The sequence below is a fragment of the Eschscholzia californica genome, unplaced genomic scaffold, assembly GCF_041429995.1.
Source record: "Eschscholzia californica isolate CP2 unplaced genomic scaffold, dmEscCali1.0.p SCAF_6, whole genome shotgun sequence".
NCBI classification, from domain to species: domain Eukaryota; kingdom Viridiplantae; phylum Streptophyta; class Magnoliopsida; order Ranunculales; family Papaveraceae; genus Eschscholzia; species Eschscholzia californica.
This window is the reverse complement of record NW_028238483.1, coordinates 15,966,014-15,985,479: the sequence shown is the minus strand read 5'-3', so window position 1 is coordinate 15,985,479 and position 19,466 is coordinate 15,966,014. Positions and strand designations below refer to the sequence as shown.

Sequence of the window (19,466 nt, the reverse complement as noted above, 5' to 3'; positions counted from 1 at the left end):
TAATCTGCAGGCGGACTATAATCATTTCACGGTTGAGCCCACTAACAAAGCAGGTGGACTTGCTATTTTTTGGTCCCAGACCTTGACTATTAAGATTATGCATGCAGACACCAATATTATTCATGCTAAGGGCACACATATTCTTAATAGCACTAATTTCATTATTTCCTGTTTTTATGGGTGCCCGTACAATAACAATCGTATGAGACCTTGGGACCAAATTCAAAATATGGTCCCTAATCAGTCTACACCTTGGATGCTTATTGGGGATCTGAACACGATCCTTTACCTTGAGGATAAAATCGGGGGTAAAGATGTTTTTCCTACTCATGCTAAGAACATAGTATTCGTGATTGACAACCTGGGTCTGTGGGATTTGGGCTTCTGTGGCACACCTTACACGTGGTCGAATAGACAATTCGTCGGTAACCTCATTCAAGAGAGAATCGACAGGGCCTTAACTAATCATGAGTGGCTTTTGGACTTCCTGGCCTCTACCCTCAACCACCTTCCTGGTATTGGCTCCGACCATATACCCGTCCTTCTTACTACTAATCCTAAACCCAATCTTGGTCTCAAACCCTTCAAGTTCATTCGCACTTGGATGTCTCATCCGGAGTGCAGTAGCTTCATTCATAACAATTGGCTCTCTTCCCCCACCCGTATCCAGTATAAATTTAACTCTCTGGCATTGAAATCGTCTAGATGGAAAAAGATGGTATTTGGCCACTTGGAAACCAAAATCAACAACCTAACTTCATCCCTTCATTATGTCTCAATCATGAGGATTACCACAGACTTAATAACCAGCTCGAAGAGGTTTACAATCAACAAGAAAGTTTATGGAGAGAAAAATCCAGGATTGCGAACATTCAATTGGGAGATAGGAACACCAAATTCTTCCACTCTAAAGCCATCAACCGCAACAGGAAGAATCAGATAACGGCTATCAAAAGAGATGACAACTCCTGGTCAAGTGACAGTTCTGAGATAGCCAACATCTTCTCTACCAATATTCTCAAGATTTCTACTTCCACCAGCACTCAAATCTCGGATGAGAAACTTAACCTGTTTCCTCCTCAGATTACTGATGCTCAGAATCTCATGCTCACAGCTGCTCCCAATGAGGAAGAGATTCGGAGGGCGGTTTTTTCCCTTAAGGCTGAGGCCGCTCCAGGCCCAAATGGATACCCTCCTTACTTCTACCAGTCTAATTGGAACACGGTTAAATCCGATGTGACTTATTTGGTGATCGACTTCTTCCGCTCCTTTAACCTCCCCCCTAGGTCTAATCACACCCACAAATGCCTCATACCCAAGACATGAAAATGTCACATCTGAATCTGATGGCGGCCATCCACCTATGGGCCTCACGGCTAGCCCAACTATAGGCCCAACGGCCTAGAAGTTATATTATTATAAGTTTCCTATTTTATTATTTAGGGTTTCTGTGTTTAGGAATATTAGCAATCAAGGAAAGTAATATTAGTAGTTATCTTATTTTCCACTTTGAGTCTACTTAGGAAAGCATAATCTCTATATAAGAGAAGTTCAGTTTATCTTGTAAGACATTGAATTGAGTTATAAACAAATCCCTTGATTGCATCTTCTTCCTTTACAGTTATTTTAGTTTATCTTTAGTTATTTCTTCTCTCTCTTCTTAATTCTAGTAATGGATTCTAAAATTATTTCGCTTCCGTAACAATCTACATCAGCTGGTATCATGAGCCTTCAAAATCCTGAAATTTTTTTTTCCAACAAATCATCCAGAAAGGAATAAGGTGTTCAAATCAAGACTTACAATCAATAAGAAGGTATGTGATTTCATCATCGATAATGGTAGTGAAGAGAACATGATTTCTCAACGACTTGTTAATGCTCTTAAACTACCTACAACTGAACACCCAAATCCTTACAAAGTTGGTTGGATTTCTAATCAAAAGGAATTATCGGTAAGAACCCAATGTACGTTCTCGTTCTCCATTGGTACTCACTATCGTGATTCAATTTGTTGTGACGTCGTAGACATGGATATTTGTCATCTTATCTTTGGGAGACCATGGATTTTTGACGTCGACGCCACCTATCATTGCCGGGCTAACACATTCGAGTTTTCTTGGTTCCGACGAATTCTAACACTAAGACCAGTAACGGAGGAACAAACAACTATAAACGGACCAACCGGGACAGCACCACCACCGAAACATCAACTACCACCCAACCGTGACAGCACCACCATCGATATCGTGACAACACCATCACCGAAACAGCAACAACCATCCCACCGTAACAATATCACCACCGAAACAGTGACAACATTACCAAACCGGGACAACATCACCAACGATGAAGAAACAGATGATAATAATTCAAAAGAAACCCAATCGAAGGTACCAGTTTTCCAATTCCTTCCTTGTTCCTCAGAAAGTCTCACTTCGGCTCCCAAACGCCGTTCTCCATTACTTGAAAACCCTCCTGCAGCTTCAGCTTCCGAAGAAGAAGAAGAAGAACAAGAACAAGAAGAAGAAATTAGTGAAGAAAAGAAAGAAGTTGAAGGAGGAGAGGAAGAAACTGAAGGCGAGGATGAAGAAGATAAAGATGAGGATGAAGACGACGAGGAAGATGAAGAAGCCGCTAAGTCAAAATTCTCTGTAGAGAAACATGAGGTTAACTCCCCAACCCAACAATCTCAATCCTCTTCTGAAGAAGAAGGTTTCGATTCAGACTCTAATTCTCCATCTTTCGTTGCTTTACCTTCTAATGGTGGAAACTCTAATATCAAACCCTTGGAATTCTACATGGTTGAGAAAAACAAGTGTGTTGAATATGAACCTTTTCAATTTAAGAAGTTGCCAGAAGATAATGGCAAATCCTTAGAATCTTACAATGTTGATGAGAATAAGAAGATTCAAATTAAGAACAAGAAGAAGAAGTGTGTTAAAACTGAACCTTGTCAATTTAAGTGGATTAAAGTTAGAACTTTTCAATTTAAGAAGAAGAAGAAGAAGAAGAAGAAGAAGAAGAAGAAAGGTTCAATTATATTTAGAGATAAGAATATATTAAGCGAGATACTAAGCGGAGTCCCAGTGGAATATCTTTTGAGATTCAAGTGTGTATGTACTAGATGGTGCCACTTGATTGAACAAGATACTACAACTATCAATTCACACCGTATCCGATCTCAACAACCCCATCTCTTTATCAGTGTTCTAGAACAAGGGCCAAAAAGATGTCGTTTTTCTGGAAATTTTTCCTTTAAACTTGGCACCGTTTATCACGAGTTGGATTTTTATTTGACAACCGATTTTGTTTGTCGAAGATCATCATCATCTATTACCACGGTATGTAAAACGCCTTCTTGGTTCTATCATAGTGTTTCAAAGCCTGTAAACGGTTTAATTTGTCTCATCGACTCAAAAGCATCTTATTCTGTTCGTATATACAGTATCGCCACTCGACAAATAACACCATGGATTGAATCATTAGTACTACCTATAGAAGAACAAAAGGGTGGCGATCCTGATTGGCTAGGCTGGTTTGACAGAAGCTACCAACTTGGATTTGATCCTTATACTACCAAACACAAATTAGTATGTGTAGCGTTTGTAACTAGGTTAGGGTTTTTTGTTTCAAATGGTAGCCCAGTGGATGTACCTACAGGTCATATTTTTTGTGAAGTCTTGCCAATAGGGAGTCATTCATGGAGAAGGATCAAAGAGGTTCCACCTCTTACATTAGTAGAATCAAGTTCTGCTTATGTGAATGGTTGTATTTACTGGATTACTGAAACGCTTTTAGCGTTTAATATACGTAATGATGGCGTTGGTCCTTCATGCATAGTGGCATTTGATATTACAAGTGAGAGGTTTAGAACAATCAAAATCCCTAATTTTGTTTTTAATGAGCATCCAAATCAATACGTGATTTGTTTGAATCATATACTTGATCCAATAGCTGATCTGATACAAGTAGGAGTTCGTGTGGCTTTGTTGTTTAGAACGGGTGGTTACATTATGAAGCTTTGGATATTTGAAGATGAAAACAAATATGATTACAAAGATGATGAGATGATGGATACTAACAGAAAATGGAGTGAAGAGACTATCAAATTACCTTTTTGTTCCCGTCATGTTTATTTACATATAATCGAAGGTATAGATGACGAGATAATCTTAAGAGCTCATAAACATAGTGCAGAGGATACTATTTTATATTATTTCTTCAACCTAAAAGATGATGGGAGATGTCGCAATTTGTTGGAAGTCTATTTCCTACAATTGTTTTTGCAATATTATTTGCAATATGGGATTGAAGTTAGTGATTTAGTTCAAGTGGGTGTTCTTCAAACCCAATGCAACTTTCGTTCAAAGTGGGGACTAAGAATTGCTTTGGTGATGTCATTGTATGTGATACCACCAATCTTTTCTTTTTCGAAAGGTTCGGGAAAATTTTTTTCTAAAGATTTTGCAGTTGGCGAATACGTTATGGTCTTTGATTCCAAGATGCAAACTCCAGTCGGCACTTTCAAGAAAGTGGGTCAAAAGAAATTTGGTCCTTTCAAGATTCTCCACAAAATCAATGATAATGCGTTCGTGATTGATCTTCCATCGGATTTCAATATTTCTAACACTTTTAATGTTTCCGATATTTATCCATTTTTTCCGGACGAACCAATTTATGAAGACACCAACTTGGGGGCAAGTTGTTCTACGGAACGGGAGTATGATGGCGGCCATCCACCTATGGGCCTCACGGCTAGCCCAACTATAGGCCCAACGGCCTAGAAGTTATATTATTATAAGTTTCCTATTTTATTATTTAGGGTTTCTGTGTTTAGGAATATTAGCAATCAAGGAAAGTAATATTAGTAGTTATCTTATTTTCCACTTTGAGTCTAATTAGGAAAGCATAATCTCTATATAAGAGAAGTTCAGTTTATCTTGTAAGACATTGAATTGAGTTATAAACAAATCCCTTGATTGCATCTTCTTCCTTTACAGTTATTTTAGTTTATCTTTAGTTATTTCTTCTCTCTCTTCTTAATTATAGTAATGGATTCTAAAATTATTTCGCTTCCGCAACAATCTACATCAGAATCTCTTAACTCGAGTTAGTTAGCCCATTTCGGGCAGTTACTCTGATGAATTGTCTGTTTCTCTTGTCCAATTGCCTTCTACGGAATTGAGCGCGAAAATAGACAAAAACGGGAGAAGAAAGGCACACCTGAGGGAATTTTGGTAATTTGGAGATTATGTTATGCTAATTTTGGTCAATGTTGATGCTCTGATGTAGAGTAGAGTAGAGGACGAACCCAACGACGAAAACGAGAGTCAAATCAAAGTCCTGATATGAAAAATGGACCATGTCAAAGTTTGGGTCAAGTCGGGACCTTCAGAGACACGTGGCGCAGACGGGACAGGATGAAAATTTCGATACTACAGTGGGCCCTAGCGGGATACTTTTGGGATATTCTCTAGGCTTGATTACATGTACTGCGTTATAGGTTACTACGATACTTCCTCCGCAAGGTACGATATCTAACGGCTGGTTTCTCTGCGGACACATGTCATCACCTCTGAAGTGCGTCGTCTCACTCTATTAAATTGCTCTCTCCTACACCATATCACTCCTAAATTTCCAGCAAGCAACAACAGGTTAGTTCCCAATATTTGTGGATCTGCCTCCTCTGGTCTTCTTATTATATATACCCGAACCTAAGAGGGAGTATAAAATCTCTCTTTCTAGAGAGAGAGATGGGAAGACAAGGAAAGAAAGAGAGTTGGAAATTTTGGAGATTTGTTAGATGTTATTAAAACAATATAAAGAGAAAGATTTAGAGATTTGATTGAGAAGGAAAGAAAGAGAGATAAGAGTTGATCGAGATTTCTTTAGAAACCTGGAATCGAAACAGAGATAGAAGGAGAGATTCGATTGAAGAGCTCTCGGTTGGAACTGATCGGTTATCTCTCTAGATGGATATCTCTTTCCTTTTATTCTATATTGAAAAGGAAGGTATTAGAGGGATTCATATGTTACATTATAAAGATAAAAACAGGGAGAGAATCATTTTATTCTTTCTAATCTCTTCAAATTCGTCAAATAGAAAGAAAGAAGATGTGGATATTTAGACAGCAGGTATTTTACAGTAGAGAGTGATAATAGAGATCGTATTTTTCTAATGGAATATTACACTGAAGATAGAGAAATCTGTAGTGAAGGAAAGAGACTTGATTTATTTGAGAAGTCAGAGGAAAATTTGTGCTGTCAATAATGAAGATTGAAGGAGATATGGAGATTGAAAGCAGAGAAGGAAAGAGGACGAATAAAGATGGATTCGGTTGAATCTAATGAGAGAGAGGATGATTAAAAGAATATTTGGATAGAGATTTGAAGAGGAAGTCAGGGGCTGAAAAAAGGAAGTTTTTCTTTAAAAGAGAAAGTGGAAATTAGAGAGGATTTGAGAGATAAAAGAGAAGAAATTACAGAGATTATAGGGAATCAGAGGAGATTTGAATCGACTGGTTTATTTGATTTATTTCTTCTCCTATATAAAAGAATGGCAGAGAGAAGGATGGTATCTCATCTTTGGGGATCGAATCCTCTCTTAAGCTCAACTAAAACAGAAAAGTCAGAGAGAAAATAGAGAGCAGTTCGGCCAGGAGGTTCTTGAATAGAAATTGGCATCATCATCTTCTAGTCTTTCTTTTCTTTGTTATTCTTTGTGTGAGAGAAAGTAAAAACAGAGAGACAAACAGAGTAGTGATAGAAATTGAGAGAGAGAGAGAGAGAGAGAGAGAGAGAGAGAGAGAGAATTGTAGAGAGAGAGAGAGAGGATTGTTATTCTCTAATCTAATATAATCTTCATCTTCAACTTGTTTACTATTGCTGAATTGAAATTGAAACAAAACAGAGAGAGAAGAAAAGAAGTGGAGAAGAAGACCATATTTGGAATGAGATTACTGCTGGAAAATCATTTTCCCACACTGCTTGAAAATTATTTCCTTAAGAGTGTGTTTGGCTGGCAGAGGAAAATTAGTGAGAAAAGGTATGTTTTCGTCCGTATTTCTCTTTTATTCTTTCATACTTACTATTTTTCATTATGAGTAACTAGAACCCCTATCTAGCGTTTAGATGAAACTCATTTTTGAGCTTTTAGAGACACGTTCTTATTTGGTTAATTCTCTTTATTATGCTTCAAAGTCTAAGTTGTTAGTTAAATTGATTTTCTATTCACTGTCTATGCTTTTGGATTTGATGCATCATACTTAGGTTAAATTCTTTGATGGTGTATACTTATTAATGGATAGATAATAGTTTAGATATCTCTTTTTCAAAGCGAAACAATTGCATTATAGTCGGTTTTACACGAAAACATCTCACGGAATTAAGATAGTTCATTATCTGAAATTTTGAGTTATAAAAAAGAGAGTTTGTCAGTTAGTTTCTTGTATTTAAAACTAATTTATGTAGTGGATTCATAAACTCTAGACTACCCCCATTTGAGTTCATCTCTTTTATTTGTTTTAGTATTTTATTATTCCGATCACCACCAAAACCAATTTTCAAAGGAAAATCAGACTAATTTTAAGTTTAAGAACGGGTTTGACTAGTCTGTGCGGATCGACTCCGGTCTTACCGGGTTTACTACTTGACCACCGTGCTTTGCGGTATAGACCTTTTAGGGTGAGCCTTTTGGGACGGTCACTAACCAATTTATATGCTTCTCGGTCCCCAAGGCTAATCTCACTATCAAGCATCTTCTTTTCGCGGATGACTGCATCATCTTTGGATAGAACTCCTTGGATAACATCTCTACGCTTAAAACATCCTCAGCATCTTCAGTGAGGCTTCTGGTCAGATGATCAATTATACAAAATTCACCATCTTCTTTTCGAAGAATACCCACCCGAAGTTCAAAAGAATGATTATCCGCAACCTAAAAGTGCACCAATCCTCTTCCCTCGACAAATATCTCGGTACTCACCTTTTTATCGGAGCCAACAAGAAGCAAGCTTTCTCTTCCTTGCTTGTCCAAATCCAGAACAAACTGTCCAAGTGGCAAACCAATCTTCTTTCCCAAGCTGGTCGTTCAGTTGTTATATCAAAAATTGCAGCGGTCGTTCCCCGATACCAAATGCAATGCTTTTCCATCCCTAAAGGCATAAGTAATCGCATTGAGACCCTTCAAAGGTCTTTCTTGTGGGGAAAATCCAAATCCATTCATACCATCAACTGGTCCACAATCTGTCTTCCTCGCAAACTTGGAGGATTCGGATTCAGGCTTCCCTTTCTTGATAATCAAGCCTTCCTCACTAAACTCGTTTGGAGGACTCTAAAAAACCCTAACACTCCTTGGGCTCAGATTCTCAAAGCTAAATCTTTTCCCAAGGACTGCAAACCTAACTCTGCTAGACCTAACCACTCCTGGCTTTGGAAGTCCATTGTTAAACATTTTGATCAGGTCTACATTCTGATCTTTTGGGATGTTAGTAAAGGTACCAATATTAATATCTCGCATGAAAACTGGATCCCAAATCACCCACCACCACTAACTAACGATAGGAACTGCACCCTTACCGCAGTGGCCCAACTTATTAACAATAATACGTGGAATATGATCATTATAACTCAATACTTTACTACTGATATATGCAATGCTATTTTTAGTATCAATCTGCAGGATCAACAAGAAGACACAATGAGATGGACCCTACCCAAATCAGGTAATTTCACTATACGATCTATGTACCATTATTTGCGAAATTATAATAATTCTTATGGAATGATCGATTGGCAATTTATCTGGAATACCAATACTACTCTTAGAATGAAACTATTTTTATGGAAATGTTGCACTAATAGCTTACCAGTACGAGACAAAATCATCAAATTTATCGGTAATATCTTCAACTGCACTTACTGGGACAACATTGAAACTACACTGCGACTATGCTCGCCCTATATGGTTCCATTTTAATGTAATGACAGAAAATATCACCAACTTAAAAGAATGGATCGTTAAATGGAAAGATACGGAAGCGGAAAAGGTATCCCTATTTGCTAAAATTCTATGGTTTATATGGAATGCTAGATGTAACAAATTATTTTCCTCGAGATACCAGTCACCCGTTAAGGTAATAACAACCATCTTGAGTAACATGACAAACATCACCACGATAAAAAACGGAACAGTCAAGAACAATAATGGCGTATGGACACCACCTGACACCCTTTTCATCAAAATCAATGTAGATGCTTCCTTCAATTCTTTAAATGATCCAGCAGGCATCGGGTGTATCATGCACGATGACCAAGCTACCTTCATAGCAGCTCTAGCAGACACCACCACGGGACAAACCGCAGAAGAATGTGAATGTCAGGCAATCTTATGGGCACTTTAATGGGGCAACAGATCTCAAAATCCAGCAAATCTAGATAGAAAGTGACAATCAAAATCTTATCAACTATCTCAACAGCAACAAAACATCGATCCAATGACAATCCGGAAAACATATGGATAAAATTTTCAGGCTTAGGAACGAGTTCGACAGTTTAATCTTCTCTTCACGCCGAGGCTCAACAACGAGAAAGCAGATAAACTATCTAACCGGGGGAAGAATCATCGCTGTAGAAAGACCTGGCACTCAGTCTAGGACCTGCCTTTTGTCTTTGTTTTTCCTCAACAAAAAAAAATTACAAGTAGAAGGTTATGATCTTGATAGGGAGTGTTTTTCCTCTTTAACCCTAGAGGTTGAATCCTCAGACACAATCGACACTGGTCAAGATCAGTTTACTTTTTTGCTATGTTTATACTTTTTGGTTATGTTTATACTTTTGGGTTGGAATATCACTTATGTTTATCTTCTACTAGAACCTTATCTAGAATGAGATGGAACTTTGATTAGGATATTAAGTTTTGGATTAGAGATTTTGGTACTTGTGGTTATTAAGTTTTGTTATGCTTTCTCTACGTTATGATTTTGATTGGCTTGATTTACAATTTTCGGGTCATTCAATTTTCATTTAACTCTTACATTTCATGTCTTTGTATGATTCAATTGGGTTTATGTTGTACATTTATTTGGTGATCATCTAATTGAGTACCCAATGTTTTCTATGACCAAATGCTGATTTGTAAGAACTTGTATTTTTTTGGTGGATTTGACTGTGTGAAGTTGTGAAAGGGAAAAATTTTGTTAGGGTTGTGGGATGATCCTTTAGAGTGTTGTGCTAGCTAAGAACATTTTTCTGACAAGCTCTATTTCTCGAAAAGGGTAATTGAACTATGGTCTCAGTTCCCTCTATAATACGATAGTTTCTTAGGCTAAGAAAACATTTGCTTCATTTGTTCAAGAATTCAGGGTACCCCGGAAATGCTAGTATTTTGTCAGTATTATGCTATCTAAGATTATTTTTCCGACAAACAGGGGCATGGGTGAGGGGGTGCTAGAGGTGCGACCGCACCAGGCCACGCCCCCTTGTAAGAACTGCTAAGTATCAGCCATATAGATGTAAGAGTAAAATTTTAACAAAATTTACAAATAGCCTAGCTGGCACGGAGCTATAGTGAGCGCGCGAGAGGTTGCGAGACCCTTTCCCAACATTTATTTTGTTATCACATTTTAAGAGATATTCTTTAGGGCACTCCAAGATGTTGGGGTCAAGGGCCAATGTATACTCCTGTGTCTATATAGTCTCGCTACTTGATCAGCTTAGGTCATTCTTAGGACCTCTCTTCCCAATCAAAATTACTAAGTCTACCTACTAAGTCACAATTTTAATAAAGTCATATTACCCTAATCAGTTTTAAGTAGTGTTTGGACTCACTTATAATCGTTGGAGAGTTTAAAAGACAATTGATGTACACATGAACTATTTTTTATACTAAATTGTTGATTATTTTTCATTTTGAAATATACACATTTCTTCTTTTGTTTCTCTATATGTATTATTGCAGAAACTGAATTCTTATTTATTGTTAAACTCTTTTAATTACATGTTTAATTTGTTATATGAATACTTCTCGAGATCATATGATTGAACCATTTAAATCATCCTAATTGTCTATTGTAGCTGGGGATTGTGTTTTTGATACATTATCACATTATAAAATTTCAAAAAAAGATTAAGCGAATTAGTTATGAATATAGTACCCTCGTGCATAAATTCTTACATAATACTTTTGCATGATGTCGTTAAAAATATTATGGTCAAACAGTTTTGTACTTTTATATATTTTGTGTTTTCATTTTTTCATATTATTTCTTAAGGGCCCGATTAAAATCTCGCATCGGGCTCCCAAATCTCAGCCACGCCACTGCTGACAAGTTCTATTTTCTATTCGGAAAGGGTAAATTCGAACTCTGGTCTCAGCTCCCTCTATAATACGATGACTTCTCAGGTTAAGAGAACTTTTTCTTCATTTGTTCAAGATTTCAGGGCACACCGCAAATCTTAGTATTTTGTTCTTCTCAATTTACTTTCATTCACCAAAGGATCTGTATTTTCTATTTGTTTTTATTTGGTTGATTACCAATGCTGGAAAATTCATCATTTACCATTAATAGGAGTTCCTGATGGATCAGTTCATCGTTTCTCCCACTTGAAGTTCAATTTATTTAGTTAGATTCTTAATGAGCATTTAATTAGTTCCAAAATCCACGGAAAAGAAAAGAAACAAATACCCGATTTGAGGTTTGGTTGATTTTAGTGTTCTTGTTTAAAGTATAGTTCATATGTTGATTGTTGATAAGTGTTTGATGAGATGTTTGTCTCAAATTTAAGTATTAATATTGTAAGTGTTTAACTATTAAGTAGAGTTCATACGGTGAATATCATGTGTTTTGCTTATATTCTTAATGCGTTATTTTCTTAGTGTCGTTCTTATAGTACGCCACTACTATATTCTATATAATATGCGAGCATATTGGTTGTTTATTTACGTCATTTCTAGGAGACTAGAGTTGCTTCTTCGTAATGATTTTATGACCATTTGTTAACCAAGTAATTGTATGGAGAGAACAGGAAAATAACTGGAGAGACATCATTGAGCAAAACCAAAATTTTGAGTTGATTAAATAGTTTTTGCTGTCAAGAATTGCCGAAATTTGACATTTTTTCGGATAGAGCCCGTTCAAATCATGATATTGTGGTCCGTAGGCCCTTCAAGACTTCTGTTGTGTAGCAAACTACTGCAGCCCTCAAGCACGAGGTTTGTCATACACAAATGATCAGAACCAGGGTGGTTGTTAATAGTTTGCTTCTTTTACTTTGTTGTTTTCTACTTTGGGTTTGTACACAAAATCGCTACGTTTAATAAGGTTGCACGCTTTCTTATATGGCATTGCAATCTCCAAATGAAGCAAATATAGAAGAACGTCAATACTTTACTCACCCTATGCTTTATTATGCTCCAGTTCTAATGGAACTCACTTCTAATAACTTTCAATTGGATGTACAACTAGTTCCTCTTGAAAGCCAAAACGAAATTGTTTTTTCTTAGAATCTTAGCTACAATTCAGTTGCAAGAACAATATTTTTCTCTAAGTGTTAATTGTAGATTTTTTTTTCTGGAACTTCATTGAAGGGTTAGCTAGCTAGTTTTTATGAGATCCTACAAGGAGGTGCCTTCATCCTACCTCATGGGGATCTTGACAAAAATTTCCACCAGAGAAAGTTTGTTACTCAACTTGATCATTAGGACATCAATCATATGACAAGGTTTGTTGCTCAATTTTTCAGTTGCATGACTGATTGGTTAACAGTATGTGGTTGCAATAGTTTGGTTTAAATTTTCTCCAAACTATTTAACTATTTATTTTGCCAATTTAACTGGTTTGTTTTTTGATGTTCTTGTGTTGTTAATATTCTAATCAGCAGTTGTTATTAAGTCTTGCAGAAGCAACCAATGTTGCTAATGTCGTACTGAATGGCAAGAAGATAACTATTGATAATTAGGCTATTTGAATCGTTCAGGTAATTGTGTTGCTACCATCCCTCTGAAACATTACAAATTTGTCTTTGCAGTTGGGACGTTATCTTATTTCTATATGTTGCTAATATCGTACTCAATGCTTCTAGGTGCTGCAACTCTTTGAAGACTGCAAGACCGTGTTGATACGATTATCTTTAGTCAAATTATTCTTATGCATTTGTGTTCATATATGTATGTTTTTTCTTTTGTTGGGAAAAAATTGATCAGAATTCCATAGTATTGGTAATATAGTTGGGGAGAAGCAATGAGTTTGTTTTTTTGAAATTGTTCATTATGCCTCGAATCCTTGACGTCTAAGATGGAAGATTATAACTCTTATCACTCCAACTGATGGCGGCCATCCCCTTAATGGACCTTTCGGCCAAGAGATTAGTGGGCCTAACGGCCAGGTTACTACATTAGTATAGTTCCCAGGTTTAGGTATTTAGGGTTTCTATGTTTTAGTGTCTTAGCAATCAAGGAAAGTATCCTTAGTAGTTATCTTCTTTCTTTATTCGAGTCTATCTAGGAAAGTAAAATCTCTATATAAGAGAAGTTTAGTCTGTCTTTATTAACCAGATCAGAGAATATTATCAACCAAGTTTATTATTAATCAAGTTATTAATCAAGTTTATTGTTTATCGTTATTTTATCACTTTTATTTCGTTAGTTTAGTTTATTAACAATGGTGGATTCCATTACGTTTACGCTTCCGCAACAATCTACATCAGCTGGTTTTTAGAGCTTCAAGAATTTGGGAACAAATAATTTTTTTTAGACACTTCTCATCTTGAATGTTGGAAAAATTTTCCACGTTTAGGTTGGGATCCTTTTAGGGATGCACAACAACTCTATGTTGATCGAAAAGATCAAAACAAAATTAATGTTGTTTCCAAAATCCCTATATTTGATTGTCAATATCATATAGGTTTTTGGATTCAACAGATGGAAGATTGGTTTATAAACCAAGAGGTTCGTGGTGAAGATAAGGTTTTTCTCGTTGAACAACACTTGTCTAAGAGAGTCTATGAAAAATTTAACGAGATGCAATGGGAACTCGTCGATCAAGGAAATGAATTCATCGATGATTGGGCTCAATTGAAAGATATTTTCAGGTATATTTTTCTTCCTTTGAATGACTACCTTTCTTATGTAGAATCTCGAATTGAATCGGACAAATTATTATCCGAAATTCCTTCGACAACTATGATTGATATTGTTGAAGGAGAGGTTCATGATAAAGAAAATACTAGTTTTTCAACGATGGAGAAAGAAAAGTTCGTTAAGACGAATAAAGAAAAATTGAAAAACACAAGATCGTGCAGTTTATTTCATCCATATATACTCCTGGGAGACGAATTTGTTGGGTCGAATCATAAAATACTCAGAATCTATGGTGTGAAACCTTCTCGGAATTTTTACCAAAGTCTAGTTCATACATACTGTAAATTAGGCTTCCATGAAACTGCTCATTATTTGATCGATCAGGTTGATTGTCTAGGTGTCATACTCGGTGACTCTTCTGAGTATGTTGAATTAATTGAAGCATATGGAGATTCAAAGCTATGTCACAAGGTAGAAAACGTAGTGGGAAAACTCATATTGAACTATCCTCTAGTCGGTCGAAAACCATGGAATGCTTTAATAAATACTTACGCTTCCAATGGTCGTTACGAACGGGCACATCCAGTTTTTACCACGATGATGAGAGATGATCCTTCCCCTACTGTTGATTCTATTAATGGCCTAATGCGAGTTTTGATTGTTGATGGGCGGTTGGATGAGCTTTATGTGGTTATTAAAGAGTTGCAAGATATGGGTTCCAAGATAAGTAAAAGTTCGATTCTTGTGATGCTTGATGCTTTTGCAAGAGCAAGAAACATATTAGAGGTTACAAAGATATACAGTGGCATGAAAGCAGTTCGATATCTACCAACCATGCAAAGTGTACATAAAGGAAAACCAGAAAAAACCATTGGTGTAGAAGAGATGAAAAGTGATGAGTGTGGTGGTATCGAGTGTTCGAAAAAAATCAGTCTCCCTCACTTGATTCTGACATAAAGAGCTTGTTAACTTCGTCCACGAAAGGAGTTGTATTTCTCGGCCAGAACAAATTAGATTACTTTCATTGTTTTCGGATGAAAACCTAGCTTTGAAAGTTATCTCCAAATCTTTTATTGAGAACAAAAATCGGAAAACCAATGGAAATTCAATTGATGAATATAGACGTATCGGGTTTGAACGAGATGTTTTAAATTTGTTTCATCATCCTTTATTACCTAAATTGAAAGGAGTTACTGTTTATGATGAACTCGTTGGTTTGGTTATTAATTATTGCGCCGGTGGAAATCTTAATTCCTTGCGTAAACGCGAGATAGGGAGAATGTTTCCCGATGCTATTATTAGGTATTATGCGACGGAATTAGTTATAGCATTGGAGAATTTACACGATTTCGGTATTATTTATAGAGATTTGAAGCCGACCAACATTATGATTCAAGAACATAGACACCTGCTGCTAGTTGTGTTTGATCTTTCAACTAAAAGCTCTTCTGAATCTGAAAAAACTCCTCCTCAATCACAATCCAAAACTGAATCACAATCTTCCATTAATGAATCAATCTCCATCAAGAAGACGAACAAGAAGAAGAGGAGAGTTAAGGAGTGGTAGGAATTAAAAAGAAAGAAAGGAGAACCCGAAAGAGAAAAGCGGGGAAAAGAAGAAATAATGTTCGAAGGTTTTAACACGGCAACTGAAGGAGGAGATAATGAAATCGACCTGCTGGATGCTTTCATGGATACTATGGTATTTCCTGAACTTAAGAAACTAAATAATGGGGATAGTTCACTCCAAGAAACAATGGACTTGGGTGTAGAAGTTGACGTCTATCACTTGTTCGATAAAATGTTGCTAAGAGGTTTTTCACCTACTCGGTTATTTCGAGTAAGCAAAGATTTACTTATGGTATTGCCTAACTTGACAAGTTATGATAAAGTTATATTTTACTTCACGAAGATGAACGTGGGAAGCTAGTTTTAGAGAGTCATAGCGACGTTACATATTTCCATATCAATACCTTTATTAGAGTTGGTTTCGTTTATACTTCGTCTCTTGGTGAAGAAGTTAGGGGAATTGCAACAATAAGTCTCTCTTCGTACTTGTTCATGTTATTTCACACCTTCTTGAAGATTGTTAAGTGGCAAGCTTTACCATGGAAAGATGGCAGGATCAACATTGTTTATTCTTCACTCGTTGGTCGAAGCCTCAATAGGATGATTAAAAATGGTTTTAAAGGAAAGGAAGTCTGGCATGTGTTTGATTGGATGACAAAACTCATAATTGAATTTTCTAGAGAGAATAATGTGATGATCATGATCCTCTTCATTGAATTACTAGATGACAAAAGATGTAGAAATTTGTTAGAAATTTGTTAGAAGTTTGTTTCCTACAATTGATTTCGCGGGATCTTTCGCATCATGGGTTTTGGATTTTAGTTGGTTATTTGATCCTTATTTGTCGTCTTTCAATTTCCGACAAATCTCGCGCAAAGTGGGAACTAAGGATTGCCTTCCAAATCGTCGCCAAAGTTACCTTCCACATCGCTGATATATATCTGTATTACCTGGATGATCCGCTTTATGACGACACCAACTCGAGGGCAAGTTGTTCCACAGCGGGGGAGTATGATGGCGGCCATCCCCTTAATGGACCTTTCGGCCAAGAGATTAGTGAGCCTAACGGCCAGGTTACTACATTAGTATAGTTCTCAGGTTTAGGTATTTAGGGTTTCTATGTTTTAGTGTCTTAGCAATCAAGGAAAGTATCCTTAGTAGTTATCTTCTTTCTTTATTCGAGTCTATCTAGGAAAGTACAATCTCTATATAAGAGAAGTTTAGTCTGTCTTTATTAACCAGATCAGAGAATATTATCAACCAAGTTTATTATTAATCAAGTTTATTGTTTATCGTTATTTTATCACTTTATTTCGTTAGTTTAGTTTATTAACAATGGTGGATTCCATTACGTTTACGCTTCCGCAACAATCTACATCACCAACCATGTAGGCGAGAAGCAGTGAGTTGGACAAAATTAATGGATATTTTACATATACACGAGTTATAAAGTAACTCATGGTTACAATTTACAGAGTCCTGGGGTTTTTTGTTTCAGGTAGGTTAGAGCTATTACACTAAATACCTTTCAAAGATAATTTCATGTTACACAAATCATAGTTTAAAGCAATAAGATACATAATTTCACGGGATACTATTTGAGAAATTCATTTAAGATATGCCTCACCAATATGTGTTATACGCATAGGAATTATAGTGTACTAAAAACATATAATGAACTACGTTTCTTTTAGTGGACATCTATTATATAAAACAGAATGAAGAGTGATGACTAGGACAAACTCAAAGACAAACCAAAGATAAATCTAGACGTCCATCTCAGATGAGCACAAATCACCATGATACAATATAGGGATAAAAATCCTTGATAAATCTTGACCACCCGATTTATTGTTAAGTTTTACAAGGAATGGTACAAATTTAAAGCTCATTAACACTATTTACACAATAATGGCGAGAGGAGTTGCATCTTCATTTTTTTCTCTTTATTAGCTATTTATTTCATGATTCAATGACCAAGATCAAATCTATTATATAAAATGTAATAGATTTTATATAATAGATAGTCAATCCAACCGTTTATTTAATTTTCTCTAGCATCCTCACTCTTTAATCTTTTACATACCTTAGTAAAGAAAATTATTTGTTGACCCTCCTAAATCTAGACCCTCCAAGTCCATCTTAAAACAAAAAACTTAATATGACCATTTTTTTTGTCGAAAGCATCTTAATATGACCATTTGAAACAAATTAGTTGTCAAAGTTAGGGCCAAATAAAAAGGTTTCTTTCCTCTCATTCTTATAGTCATTATTCAACCATTAAGTTCGTAATATAATGGATTGAAACAAAACTCATCTTAATTGTCAAAGTTAGGACCAAATAAAAACGCCTCATGTTCAACAAAAAAAATAAAAACGCCTCATTCTCACAACCGTTAGTAAACCATTACTTGTAAAAATAGTGTAGAGAGAAAGAGTGGTTCCTACCATCAGTCAACATTCTTTACTAATTAGTGGCTTAAGTTACAACCTTCCAAAATCGTCAATGGAAATGCTTCAACTTCTCAAATTAATCTTTGAGAAACAGAAGTCACTCTGACTCCTCTTAAGTGGTCCCTTTAAATTTCCCTCTCTTTTAAGTTTCCAAATCTCCCATACCTAATTTCAATTGGGAAACATGGGTGCCTTCTTCCTCGTCCATCTCTTATAATGGGTGAAAGTGACACAGGAACACAAATTGAGGGTTCTCTCTTTAAATGGGGGAAACATGGGTATCTTCTTCCTCATCCAGCTCTTTACTTTTTTTTAAGGATTATTGCGCTTCTTTTTTTTCTCTTTACCTCTCTAACCATGACGAATATTGTCTTCATCATCTCCTAACTATGTCTATTTAAATACAATAGTTTGCATTGTGGGTGTTTCTTGGTTTTTCTTTTTGTCTAATACAGTACTTTTAATTCAGGTTCATTTGATGTTTACTGTTAACTTAACTCATTATTCTTGGAATGAACTACTTTTAATGTAGCTGTTTGCCCAAGTAAACAAATATTTTTGAGGTAAACTTCTGAATCTTTTTTACTTTCTTGACAGTGTTCTCTCTATTTACTTCTCAATATTGTCTATCATGTGTTCAATACAATGTTTAAGAGAGATGCCATGTTTTCGCAGGAAGAGTCAAATGCATAAATGATGTCTAAGGTAATAATGAATAGTAATTAAATTTTATGGAACAATTTAACCGTTCTTTGATTGTGTTGAATTGTTTGTTTACTAAGAAGTATATGTTGTTCGATGAAGATGAAATTCTGTGATTTTTATAGATAACCTAACATATTTTCAACTTTTGTTGATCATCAAATAAAAGCAAGACTTTCTTATCTCTGTCTCACACACTCTATAATATACCTATATATATATATATATACACACACACACGTTTACGGAAAGATTTGATTGCATGTTTTTGCAGGAAGAGTCAAATGCAAAGTTCTCTTATTTAGTTAAAATATTTAAACTGCATATAACTTTGCCCAGTTCAAATGTAGCTACAAATAACTGAAAATTTTTATAACTTTTGTGTAGGCTTAAATTACAATGATAGCGGTGACGAGAATATAGTTAATAAAGTTCATTTTCTAAATTACAATTATGATTGTAAACGGGGAGTTGTCCATTGTTCATAAAGATGGTTAATTCTTTATATCCAATTACGACATTTGTGTCTGAAATAAGCTAAGAAAGGAGAATCCGTTTTTTTTAAATAAACAGAAAAATCCATGAAGAGCTTACAATTCTAAAGGTAATATTGTATGCTTTCAATTCGAGTAACTTGTGGATACTAATTTATTTTCAATTATCA

The 19,466-nt window shown here is 35.8% G+C and overlaps 1 long non-coding RNA gene across 1 annotated transcript; it reads left to right on the top strand.

Annotated features, from left to right (window-relative positions):
• Positions 1-5,788: 5,788 nt before the first annotated feature.
• On the top strand, positions 5,789-13,258 carry LOC147531996 (uncharacterized). The gene is made up of 4 exons (XR_015227805.1): positions 5,789-7,045; positions 8,668-8,723; positions 9,253-12,975; positions 13,081-13,258. It is a non-coding gene; the product is annotated as an uncharacterized LOC147531996 (long non-coding RNA).
• The last annotated feature ends 6,208 nt before the right edge of the window (positions 13,259-19,466 follow it).